Source organism: Panicum virgatum, chromosome 2N (assembly GCF_016808335.1).
Source record: "Panicum virgatum strain AP13 chromosome 2N, P.virgatum_v5, whole genome shotgun sequence".
NCBI lineage: Eukaryota > Viridiplantae > Streptophyta > Magnoliopsida > Poales > Poaceae > Panicum > Panicum virgatum.
This window is the reverse complement of record NC_053146.1, coordinates 36,666,207-36,680,456: the sequence shown is the minus strand read 5'-3', so window position 1 is coordinate 36,680,456 and position 14,250 is coordinate 36,666,207.

Sequence of the window (14,250 nt, the reverse complement as noted above, 5' to 3'; positions counted from 1 at the left end):
GGGGTAAAAACAAGAATGTTGCTCATCACAGCGGGAAAATATATTTCCAGGAAATAAGTACAAATTTTTTACTTCAGATACAAAATGACCAAAAGAAATCATCGCAAGGGGTTGTTAATCAACATGATGCTGGCGCACCAACGGGTATGCTCCATCCACACTTCTTGGGTACGTTATAGTTTTTATACAAGATGAGTCTACTGCTGCTTAGACTGCTGATTGGGTCCTATATGCTAAATGCTGTGAACTGGATGTGGAATGGCAGTATAAGGAACCAGGTCCTATGCTAAACTACTAATAATATGGTCCCCCAATTAGGCGTGATGGGTGTTGCCGTGTTGTTGATTTTGTCAAAGTGGTTTCTGTTTGCGTTGCTGTTTACTACAAATGCTTTTAGTAGCTTAAGTCAAGTGTAACCTTTAAAATACATAGCCAAATGATTCAGTAATTAGGGTCTTTCTACTTCCATGATAGACGCGCAAAGCACGTAAAATGTTCTAGTTGCTCAGTTTATAATATGAATGAATGCTTGCATTCACATTGGTGTTCGTGAGTTCTCTCGCACGCCTGAATTTGTGCATAGAGGGAGTGTTGACAGCCAAAATTGGCACGAACCGGTCTGACCGGTCTGACCTAGCGGTCTGACCGATCTGGTGCTGTAGCCTGCCCAGCAGGGGACCGACCGGTCTGACCGGTAGGTCCGCCGGTCTGACCGGTTTAGGAGGAGTCCGAGTCAATTAAGGAGTTTTTGTAGATTTAGATCTGTAATAGGGATTCCTTGCGGGATAAGTCCACCCACCCTATAAATATAAAGGGTCACGACCGATTGAGAAGATCCAATCGAACAAAATCAATACAAACTCTACTTTTTATCCTCTTTACCAAACCCTAACTTTTCCAACCCCATCTGCTATTCTTTCTTCGTCTCCGCGACGTCCGAAGGCGTTCTAGGTGGCCTGCAGATCCTAGAACAACCCTACGTGCGCCTGCCCTGACGGGTCCCTCCCGGGCTAGCATTCGCAGGCCGTCGCCCTTTCACCCCGGCGACCGGTCTGACCGGTCCCTTAGACCGGTCTGACCGCTCCACGCAGGAGAAGCTGCATCGAGCTCTTTCTCACGCCACACGATCTAGTGCATTCGTGTGTTGACTGAGATTTGCGTCAACATACTTTTTGGCTACTCCGCTGGGGAAGAAAGATCTTGGTTAGCAAAACCGATCTAATCTACCCTAAAGAAGATGGGCTCCAACGTAGAAATCGACAAGGAGAACATCATCCCTTCGACATACGAGCATCTTCCGGAGGACGTCCGTCTGCTGCTGGAGGAGCGCAAGAAGAAGCGCGATAAAGAAGATCTACTAGCGGCGCTTGCGAGCATCAAGGTCGATCGACGCGGTAAAGTCACCAAGATCAAGGAGATCGACTTCGCTTCCACCTCCACGGATGCATCTACTGAGGTAACACCTGCTGCAACTGCTCCACTTTCTGGTGTTACTATGGAACAAATTTAGAAATTGCTAGCTGAGCGTGATGTTTATTGGATTAGTTGGCTTAGCTCTAAAGAAAGGGAATCAGCTAGTAAGAAACCAGAAACAACCGATGAACCTCCATCTGTTTCTACTTCTGAATTTTATGTTCCTCAACCATCGGCAGCATCTCCTGTGAGTCAACCTCAATATGAGATGCCGATGAATTATTTCAGTGGTCAAACTGTTACACCCACGTACACTGATCCTATTATGAGTATTCCTGGTTCGGCCAACATTAGCCGAACAAATGAGATTGTTCAGTACACACCACCAGAAATCTCCAGGAACTCAGTGCCACACATCGGTCCTATCTCCGACGAGATGTTAGAACCGATATGTGCAGCGTTGGCAAAACCGGCAGAGATCGGTCAGACCGGTATACCAGTCCGGTCAGACAGGTTCCCCTCCACCGGTCCGACTGGTCGTACCGACCGGTCCGATCGGTCCATCCGGTCAGTTTGTTCCAAACCAGCGTGAGGTATCTACATCCACACAGCCAAATTTTTCGATTAATTTTGATAAAATGCTTACTGATTATAAGAATGATTTGGCTAATTTGCTTAGAGAAAGTTTTGGAGTGGATGTTAGAAGCAAAACCCGCACATACCAAAAGCCGTATCCTACTTCGTTTGATTCGGTTGCATACCCTGCTGGTTTTAGGTTGCCTGAGTTTGTTAAATTCAATGGGGAAGATACTAGAAGTACTTTTGAACATATTAGTTAGTATCTTGCCCAATTAGGAGAAGCTGGTTCAATAAACGAGTTGAAAGTGTGTTTATTTTCTTTATCTTTAACTGGAACCGCTTTCTCATGGTTTTCATCTTTGGCACCTAATTCTATTGGCTCATGAGAACAATTAGAGCAGAAGTTCCATGAGCACTTTTTCTGTGGATATGATGAGCTTAAGTTATCTCACTTGACATCAGTTAGGCAATCGCGTCATGAATCTGTCAATGATTACATAAGACGATTCCACGATACAAAAAACCGATGCTTTAGTGTGAATATTGCAGAAAAGGATTTAGCTGATTTGGCTTTTAATGGCTTGCGCTCTCATATTAAAGAAAGATTAGAGGGCTATGATTTCTTTACTGTTACTCAGGTGCATCAAAGAGCTTTTGCTGCAGAAAGCCGAAGCAAAGAGTCTCAGGAATCACATCGGCATCATCGTTCTAGTGTGCATACTTTAGAGTGCAATTCAGATTGTTCGGACGATGAGTCTAATGATGTATATGCTGCTGAGTTTGCTTGGCCATCTCAAGCTAAACCATTTACTTGTTCTGCTCTTAAGCCGATTCAGAAAAATCGGCAAGATGAAAGATTTACTTTTGATGTATCCAAGTGCGAGAGGATATTTGATGAGTTATATAGGATTGGATATGTCAAGATGTCACATACTCTACCGCCGCTTGAAGAGTTGAAGCGGCGAGCATATTGCAAATTTCATAATACTTTTTCACACGCTACTAATGATTGCAATGTGTTACGTAGACAAATTCAATCGGCCATTAATGAAGGACGATTGGTTATTCCTAATATGCAGGTGGATCAAAACCCTTTCCCGGTGCATATGTTGGAATTGAATAATCCTAAAGTACTAGTTCGGCCGAGTCAAGCTGAATCAATCAAGGGAAAGAACGTGGTCATTGATGATAAAAGACCTGAGAAGAAACTGATATCGAAGATCCCTCAAGGAGCAAAAACACTCGGGGGGCAAGACAAGAAGAAGAAAGCCGACATCAAGTCGACCGGTCTGACCGGCCACAGAGGTGGTCTGACCGGTCATAGGACCGGTCTGACCGGTGCGCCCAGTGAGTCTGGGAATTCCTCAAAAAACAAGACAAAGCCGAGTTTTAAGGAACTCTTGGCCAAATATGAGAAAGAGGGGAGTGCTCAGAGACAGAAGAGGCAACCAAGCAAAGCAAAGAATACGGGATCATCATCAAAACACCAAGGGCAATCGAGTCAAGGTAATTATGCTTCATCTTGTGGACCGATTGCTCCATGGTATTGCTGGTATCCTTATTTCTATACACCTATGGATTATAGTAGGATGCATATGCAATCATATTATATTCAATATTCTCCTATGTATCCAAATCATGCATTACTATAAAGATCGATTGTTGCTAGTAATAATCTGGTCAAGCAAGATGTTGATTGCAGCAAGGGTAATGAGAAGAGCAAGACGCAAGATTCAAAGTATTTACAGCCGAGGTGGTGTCCCTCATGCTTGTCTCATACTCAGAAGCAAAGGCTGCAACGTATGCGCAACAAGGAGGCAATGGAGCAGTAGCTGGAGGTCGCCCCAAAGACGTCAGCAACAATAAAGATGGTGTGGCGGCCCAAACAAGTTGTTTCAGCATCGACTTGAGCAAGATATGGCCGATAATTGTTTATCGCCCCTTAGCACAAAAAATGGCCGATGCAATGTTAATCATTGCCCTTAGACAATTTTGGCTCAGAAGAATATTTTTTGGCAAGCAAGCTTTACCAAAAAATAGGAGGACATATGTTGACAGCCAAAATTAGCACGAACCGGTTTGACCGGTCTGGTACTGTAGCCTGCCCGGCAGGGGACCGACCGGTCTGACCGGTTTAGGAGGAGTCCGAGTCAATTAAGGAGTTTTTGTAGATTTAGATCTGTAATAGGGATTACTTGCGGGATAAGTCCACCCCACCCTATAAATATAAAGGGACACGACCGATTGAGAAGATCCAATTGAACAAAATCAATACAAACTCTACTTTTTATCCTCTTTACCAAACCCTAGCTTTTCCAACCCCATCTGCTGTTCTTCCTTCGTCTCTGCGACATCCGAAGACGTTCTAGGTGGCCTGCTGATCCTAGAACAACCCTACGTGCGCCTGCCCTAACGGGGTCCCTCCCGGGCTAGCGTTCGTAGGCCGTCACCGTTTCACCCCCCTCCCCCCCCGCAGGAAGAGCTGCATCGAGCTTTTTCTCGCGCCGCACGATCTAGTGCATTTGTGTGTTGACTAAGATTTGCGTCAATAGAGGGGCATTTTTGGGGGTGAGTAAAAACCTATTTTTAGGAGCGGGTAGCGCACTTGGCTTTGCTTTTTTGCAGCTAAAAATGATGTTCGCAGCTCGAATATGTATTTGTAGGTGTGGGTCACCCCCACCCGCCCATCTAAGGGCGGGTTTTTTTTGGGGGGGGGGATGAACAGCCCCTGAAAATGGATTTTCAGAGGCGGGTGAGAGGGTGACCCCCCTTGGGAAATGGGTTCCCAGCCTGCTAAAGATTCACGGATTTGAATTTCAAATTTTTATTATGTTTCCCGCTATTTTTTTAAAATTTGAATTTCCACCAATTTTGATCTATCAAGCTAAGTTCATGATTGAGACATGGAATATATTTGATAAAAATACTTACGCATACAAAATTAAATTATATGAGTATAAAACATCATTAAAGCACTGAATACATACTTTCCCCTATTCCCTAGGAGCGCTACTAGAGGCGGCACGGTGCTCTTGATTGCTCCACTCACGAAGTGCAATGTATTTAACGTCCACTGCTAATTCTTATGCTATGTCAAAAAATTTGCCCCTCATGTTGACCACTTCATGTAGAATGAAACGGCACATATCGTTGACTTACATTTAGAAGTTGTTTCTCGCGGGGCTGGCTACCGTGCTTTTCAAGATAATCATGCAATTATTTAATCCATGGAAAATTTAAGCAAGTTTTAATTATAGACAATACACATGTATGCATCTATCCCTATATATCATCTATCCCTGATAAAGAGTAGCCCCTTATAGGTTCATGATCAGTACTGTATCTCCCTTGCACCCTCATATGCTAACACATGTAGTACCTATATGCTAACACATGTAGTACCTGAAGTACATAGAACTATAATGTTGCTTGTGGCATGGGAAGTTTGTGCGCATAGTCATTTCCTATGTTCTGTCGTCGGGATGAGCTTCTCTTTATGAATGTAATACCGGTAAGCCCTGTTTTAAAAAGAAAGATGTGAGAGTTAATTTATATATGCGTACTTCTATGGAGAAATTCCATAATGCACATAAGGAAGATAAGAAATTCACACACAATCCAAGAATGTCTGTGAATTCTTTATATTTACTCTTTGGCCATCCAATGAGTCAAATACAATGAATTTTCCCTTCTTTGGCTGTATTTGGAAAGCAATCTAGTGATACCTGCAAAAAATATATTATATACAAATTATAGGCATGGATCGGATCAAGTGTTTATTATATCAAACGATTGATATTAGACCTACTGGACGTGATATGGCTCATATATGACATCCATGTCTTCCCATCGTGTCATAATAAGTGATAAGAGGTCACAACCTTCTTCATGATATCCTGGTGAAATTCATGCTTTACTCCCATTTTTCCTTAAGCATTTCAAATGGCTTTATGAAGTCATTGTCATCCTTCATCCATCTTGGCCCGGCATGCCTGGACTCGCAAATCGCTACTAGGTCAAGTACCAGAGCTTTTGCTTTAAAATAATGGCATCCATTATTTGCATCGTGTAGAATATTATGTATAACAATTCACTATTTATTCATATATTGTACTTTAGGCCATAATATACAACATATTAGTGTCGATGAGGCACTTACATGCACCAGAGTCGAACCATTTCAACACCAAGTTCTTGGAGGCGGAACATGTTTTGGATGTCTTCAAAATCGAACATGATCTCTTTGATATCAGGCCCTTTAATTCCGAATACATCCGGATGGTGCGGAGCAAATATGGTTTTGAGCCCATGTCTACATGCCCTCTTGTACCAATTATGCATCATCTTCATGTAAGTTGGAACATCCACCATTGCCTAGTACGGTAGAAAGTCTTTACCATACTCAAACTTTATAGGAGCATCATCTAAGCTTTGGATTTCATCGAACCCAATAAACTCTTTGTGCTCCTTGTTAGTGTGGGGAAAGGAAAATCCTGACCATCTAGTAGTAGTAGAATTTGTTGGATTATCCTTTGACTTAGCCTTCTCAGCCTTTTCATCAAATTTCTTGTTTGTGGCGTGCTATCTATTCCCAATTTTTGACCCTTCCTTGTCGTTTTGGTAAGATCAACACTCGAGGCAGCTATTGTTGTTGTGGTGCTGGCGGCGGAGCCGTGGCCAGTGGAGTTTGCTCTCGTGACAGGGCCGGTGGCGGATCATGTGGTGATGACTCTCATGGTGGTGGTGATACCGGGGCCTATGGGGATGGCTCTCGTGGTGGTGGTGATGTTCGAGCCGACTGTGATCGCAAGGCTGTTGGTGATGGCTCTCGTGATACTAGAGCCGCTGGTGATGCTTCTCATGGTTGTGGTGATGGCAGGGCTGGTAGTATATGCTCTGGTGTTGCCCCCTACTCTTGTTATTGTGGTGCTGGCGAGATATGGTCTGAAGCAGCCAAAGGTAATTGACCAACCAATAACATATCTTGTTTATGCCATAGAATGGTGCTGCCAATATATTCTCCAAGGCAATTTTTCCCATCTGCAGCGGGGATGTCTATCTTGTTATCCTCGTAGCTTGATTTCAAGAGTTGCTCCACTTGTACACCTGCATATAGGGGCCGGATTAGTTTTCCCTCAAATAAACCCCTAGCCGGATCCACCAGGGCCTTGGTAACTTCCTTTGTCTTTCCAGCTCTGCCGATCGGATAGAGCAACAAGCAAAGAGTAGTACTCATTATGGCTATGCTGTGGTCGAGGTGGTACTTCTCTGAGCGAATGCTGAATTCGGTTGGCCATGTACCGGAAGGGGCATGACCACCATATGTTGCTTCCCCGCCTCTTGCGACGGGTTGAACCAAAGTAGCCCTGACTACTGCTGTTGCTCTGCAAGTGTTGCCACGAACAAATCTTTAAACTTTGCATGCATTGCATTCTCTGCTGCTACCATGATTTCTTCTTTATAGCTATCATGGCTCCTATACCTGGCTCGATCCTACTCGAACCCATCCTTGATGTTCAACTTAGAGGATAGGCCTCTGATGCGGCTTCCATGCTCTTTGGACCCAATGGCTGTACTGAGCGCATCCTTCTCCCTATGAGGATTGAACATACCACTTTTCTAAAGCATGACAAGTTGTAACATTTTTTTTGCCACCACTTGGATCTCGGCCTGATCAAATTTTTATTTTCCTTCGACTATCTTTGGATTCCTTGCTTGAAGCCACCGCTAGGCACGTTCATCCAAGAATTCATAAGGGTCTGGCTGCCCGACAACTATTGCCATCTCTCTTTCATGGCGCCACTGATCGATCTTCCTTTGGTACCCACCTGGCTGAAGGTGGATTTTAAGTATGTTGCTCATTGCAAGATCTCGTTGCTTCTGGCTTAGGGCTAGAGCTTCTTAAGTGGTCTTTTGTCGAACAAACTCTTCCCATTGTGCTAGTGTGTGATGTCCCCGTAATATGCAAATGGCCTTCGACCCTTTTGGACATACTGGGTATTCAGTTGGCTCTTCCGCTGGCAGAAAGTTTCACCCAGCATCTTCAGAGCATAATGCTTTACTTGAACTTTAGTTCCTCTGGGCAGAATAAAAGTTCTGCTCAACAATTGCCACGTCATTTCTTTCTTTCCATCAGGAACCAATGTCCAATTGGGGATCATTGGATCCAAAACCAACTTTGTTCTGATTATAGCACCGATAGCATTCCGAAACTTTGCTACAACCTCCAAAGGATCAATGGGTTCTCCTGCCGCGCTAATTGCATGACCGTCCATTGGCCTTCAGGGCATTGGTTTCTTCCTTGCTGGCCCCGTTTCCTTTTGTTTTTGCTGCCAGAGGGTGTACTTGCAGAATCCAGACCCGAGCTTTCACTGTCTTCTTCTGTGGGGCTAGGGGGTCAGCATCGGCGCTTACTCCTTCCCGTCGGCGCTTACTCCTTCCCGTCGGAGCTGCCTATATGGATCGTACGATCCAACAAGTCGTGACGCATAGTCTATGAAAATGTTAGTAAATGTTTGGTTGTAATTAATCACGTATTCATTACCTGATGTGGATTCGGTTCGTAATCCAGATCAAACTCCTCCCTTGAACAGCTTCCTCTTGGCAGAACAGGGTGTGGATCAAGCGGATTGTGCCACCTGTTTCCTACCCAAGCCCCTTGTCCAATCCTAGGGTCGTCCTCATCCCCAAATTTGACACCACCGTCGAACTCCTCATCCTCAGATTGGACACCGACATTGGCCTCGTTGTCCCACTCCATCTGTGATGCAATTTGGTTGACATTCTCATCTTGAGGTGCGGCATCATCCCTTCATCGGGAAGATGAAGACAGAGGATCCATTTACAACTTCTATTACAAAGCCATCGAAGATAATTTGAATATATATTTGAATTCATAATGAACAATGAACATTCAAAATAGAATACACATTGCTTTCACATCTTTGCCTTCACATTCAAAATTTTACATTCACTTTCAATAAGAATTTTAAGGAGATATAAACTTTCAGAATACAAAATTTGAATACACATACATATTGGCTAACTCACTAACTTATAATAGAAAATTGACTAACTCATTCACTAGATTCACTAACTCGTATTTCCCATTCACTAACACACTTTCTATACTATGCAGACCTCGTACTTTGTTATAAAAAGAATCTGCAATGTCCATATTATCACTGCAATGTCCACATTATCTCTCTCTCTCTCTATGTGTTTCGCTATGTATGTGTCTATGTATATGTCTCTCGTGTAATGAGAGAGAGAGAGAGAGAGAGAGAGAGAGAGAGAGAATGGAGACATTGCGAATTCTTTCTTATAATCGAATCGAGGTCACATGCTTAGACTATGTTCATGCCCTAACTTAGTGCGCTGTTTTGATGGCTTTATTAACATGCAAATGTTTATGGCAAGACCTATATAACATTTTCACATATAGCTAGAAGTATGCTCCGGTCCTAAAATTTCATATTAATTGCAGATCTTTTTATAGTAGATTAATCATGAAAAATAAAATACTAACCTACTGCTGAAACCTAGATCTATACATACACATGAATTTTAGCAAGATACGTCTACACTATCAAAAGAAATTTGAAATTTCACATTCAATTTGACATTTGACATTAACATATTCGATAATTCACTTATGTTCACTATGTTAACAATTTGATATTAGAAGAAATAACTAAAATAAAAAAATAACATTCACATTCAAATTTCATATTGAAATGCAAAAAAAAAATAATAATCATATTCTAATTTAAAACTGAAATTACATTCACATTCACATTGATAGAACAATCACATTAAAGCTGAGAGTACATGCACATGAAATTTCACTAGCTCACAACTTTTCACTTAATTTCAACAGTTCGCTATTTTTTCACTAATTCACCAACTTATCAGTAATTTTCTACTAATTCACCAACTTTTCTTATTGTTCTTCACTAATCCACATACTCACTAAGCATATTCTCCACTAATTTGGCACTAGCATATTTTGAGTTGAAATGAAAAAAGAGAAATAAATCTAAAGAAACCTTGAACGCTCAGCCTGGGAAGGAGATCGAGGCCGCTGGGAGGCCCACGCAGGGAGGTTGCTGTCGGGGTGAGGAGGAGCGTGGGGGAGGGTCGGAGGTCAGGGAGGAGCGGCAGCAAGCCAGGCTGGCAGGAAAGGAGCGGCGACGGGAACGGCCTGAGATGGGAGGTGGGCCGCATGTAGATCCGGCCCCGAGGAGGATGCTGGCCCAGAGGAGGAAACATTGCTTGGCGAGGAGGGGCACGGTGCGGCATGGGGATGGCCGGAGCTCGCCGAGGAGGCATGCACTGTAGCTATGGCCGGAGCTCGGGGAGGGGCGCACCATGGTGCGGTGTGGGGACCAGCCGCAGCTCGGTGAGGCGGGCGCTGCGGCGAGGTCTGGAGCTCGGGGAGGGGCACGATTCAGAGGAGCATTGCGGAGGAGGCGCCGCTTGGCGAGGAGTGGCGCGACACGTCGTGGAGAAGGTGCGACGCGAGGAGGCGATGGTGTGGAGAAGGCGGGGTGAAATTTTGGCTGGCGGCATCTACCGCATGCATGAACTCCAAAAATTTCTCTAAGCCCCCGCCTACTCCTCTATATACAGCACATATTTGTAGGGGTGGGTGAGGAGTCACCTGCCCCTAAAAATCATTTTTTTAGGGTGGGGTTGGGGGGCCACCCGCCTCTATTAATGATTTTTTATTCTGAAAATTTGTTTATTTAAAAAAAATAGCAAAACACATAAAAATGAAACTTGTACCCTAAGGGTATTGTGACATGTAGAACTTAAGAAAAATATGAAAACCACATTTCAGAGTATATATTCTTGGAGCTTATTCAATAGATTTGTTAGCTTTTTAGACACTCAATTGCACCAACTTGGTAATTACAAAGCATGATGTCAGAAATCAGAATAAAAAGAGTTGGACTAACCGTGCAAATGTAGTAAGATGAATAGATATTCACAGCAGAGTTCTTATGTAATAGTCTACATGTCGTATGATGAATAGATGCACACAGTAGAGTATTTATGTAAACAACACCTTTTTCAAGAATTCCTTTAAATTGTCTGAAGCATCAGCCTGATGCATTCCCATTTCAATGTTCGCATTTCTCGAAGAATCCCACCGAGGAAGCTTAAAGGAATCCTGTGCTAAAGGAAAGTTGTAATATGTTACTTTGATTGGTTGCTTATCTAGACATCAATACATGCTTATTGGGTTCTATGAATATGTGTCGACAAAAAATGGATTGGTATATTACTATACGTTGCTTCCTGTCAAAAATTTTTGTCATCATTCTCGGTATATATAAAGTTTTGTTGTTCACTACAATAGCATAGAAGGGATAGCAATATAAATATTCATCTATTTCATTCAGTGGTAGTATTGTCCTTTCCACCTTCATCTAACGGTCACATAATGACATTGAAGGGATGAGATTAAAATTTCAGTGACAATGAAGGGATGGATTAAATTTTGATAGTATTGAAGGGATGAGCTAAATTTCCAATAATATTGACGGAATTAATCCCTATATATAGCACACATTTGTAGGGGCAGGTGCCCCCACCCGCCCATACAAATTGTTTTGTAGGGGCGGGGCAGGGCCACCTGCCCCTAAATGATTCTTTTATTCTGAAATTTATTTATTTCTAAAAATAAAAAACCACATAAAAAATGAAACTTGTACCCTAAGCGTATTATGACCTGTAGAACTTAAGAAAAATATAAAACCACATTTCAGAGTACATATTGGATAAAATTATCGAAACCATAATGTGTGCCTCCGCATTACTATATCTCATACCACTTAAAGCTAACTTTGTGTTTGCAACACTCACAATCATTATATGTATTGAAATATGTTTGTCGTATCCTTTTCTTGTTCTATACTTCACAAACGCTTCTGGTAAAATTTCACTTTTTCGATGTGTTTTGCTATTTATTTTGTATTAAATGAAATTTTGGTACAAATTGAAAAATCATTTGGAGGGGCGAGTGGCGGCATGACCCACCCCTACAAATACATTTTCAGGAGCGGGTTGGGGCCTCACCCGCCCCTAAAATTGTATTTGTAGGGGTGGGTGATGGCCCCACCAACCCCTACAAATGATTTACTAATTTATACCAAAATTCATTTAATTCAAAAAATAGAAAAGCACATAAAAAAGGTGAAATTTGTATTATAATCTTATTGTGCCTATATAATCTAAAAACAAAATCTAATTTGAGTGTACATAATTGTTGAAGGTGTGGAAACCACAATGAATAGCTCCCTCACAAACTTAGCTCATACAAGTTAAGGCTTACTTATTTCCGAGTTTTATAGGTCTGCATAGTCTTATTGTACAAATTCACTTTCTTCGAGGTATAATTCTATTTTATTTGAATTAAATGAATTTTCAAAATAAATTTAATAATGACTTGTAGGGGTGGGTGGGGTTCTCACCCGCACCTAAAAATCCATTTTAGGGGCGGGTGAGGCCCCCCAATAAATTATTTTCAAATTTATTCTAAAAATTAATTTAATTAAAAAACGCAAAACATCTCAAAAAAGGGAAATTTTACAATAAGCGTAATGTGACATGTATAAATTTAAAATATTAAAACCACATTTCGGTTTATATAATCATTTTTCAATTCAAATATGATAAGCATAGAGCCAACATATTTTATTATATATGTTGTGATTCCAACTGTCATTATAGAAAAAAAATGCAAAACACATTAAAATAATGTGAAATTTGTTCCCTAAGGCTTATGTGTTAGAGTGTGTGAGTTTGTTATTAAATACAACTACAATAAGCTTAAAAACATTTAAACATAGCTAAAACAAAATATAAATGTACATGTCTGTAATATCACAAAATATAGACAAACACATCAAAAAAATAACAAGCATATAGTTAAATATAAATAATGAGTCAAAGTGTCATTATAGTAAGGCCCGATTACAAACACTTTCGCACATTAATAGGTCTTATATGTATAATTGTTTTAGAATACATGAATGCACGAGATATTAGCAGCATATATTTAAGCGGTAACAATTTCTACATCTTTGCGTGCCCATAGCTTGTCATCTTTTCTTATACTTGCTTCTATAATCCTCATCTTCTGTGGTAGGTCTGTGAAGAGGTTAATTTCATCATACTGATTATATCCTTCTACATCATCGATACCATCAACTCCTATTATATCTTGTCTCCCAGTGATAACAACGTGTTTTGTCTTCTTTGCAGGATCAACTACATACAACACCTGTGCGACCTGTGAGGCAAGTATCCATGGGTCGTCTTTATAACCAACATTGTTGAGGTCGACAATCGTGAGCCCATAGCCATCCACCTCAACACCTTTTGGGTGTCTGACCCAACGACACCGAAAGACTAGGATTTGTATATTGGAACCATATAACATTTATGACACCAAAATAGATTGTATTTTGCCATGTTCTCTCATCTAAGGCCTCAATACAAACACCACCATTTTGAGATATGGTCTTATTGTCCTTGGCGGCAGTATAGAATATATACCCATTAATATCATAACACTAGACGGGCCAGCCGCCGATCTTTTGATGGTTTACTCCTCCACGGTCTCCCCATCAGGTAGATCCAAGTCCTTCAACCATGCAGTCAGTCCACACTTAAGCTCTCTCATCCAATCATCCAAGCGGCCATTACTTTCTGCACGAACGATGCTCAAGTGTTCATTGACTAAAGGTGTCATTATCGTGAGGTGCTGCAAGATGCTATAATGTGCTTGTTGCACACCTTGGAAATCCTTGTCGATGAAGGTTTTCCTCCCAACGGTGCCGACACCTTCCAACCTCCCCAAAATGTGTGGAAAGGCAAATCAAGGGACACATTATCCTTTAGGTAACCTAGGCAAGACTCAATGACTTCCTCAGTACTGTATCCCTCTACCATGGACCCCTCAGGATGATCACGATCCATGAAACGCTCATACGTCCACATTTCATGTAGGTAAAGTGGAACAAGTGCCCATTTCTGATCGACCATGTGAATCATTATGTGTTCTATTATATCAAAAAATAATAGAGGGAAGCACATCTCGAGCTGCACCATAGTCTCCCCAGTGAATTCCTGGACATCCTGCAATTCATCTTCGTCGATCACTTTTTGTAAAATCCTGTTGAACAAGCAACTCAACCGAGTGATGACCATCTTTACATATGATGGCTTGATCGCTCTGATTGCAATCGG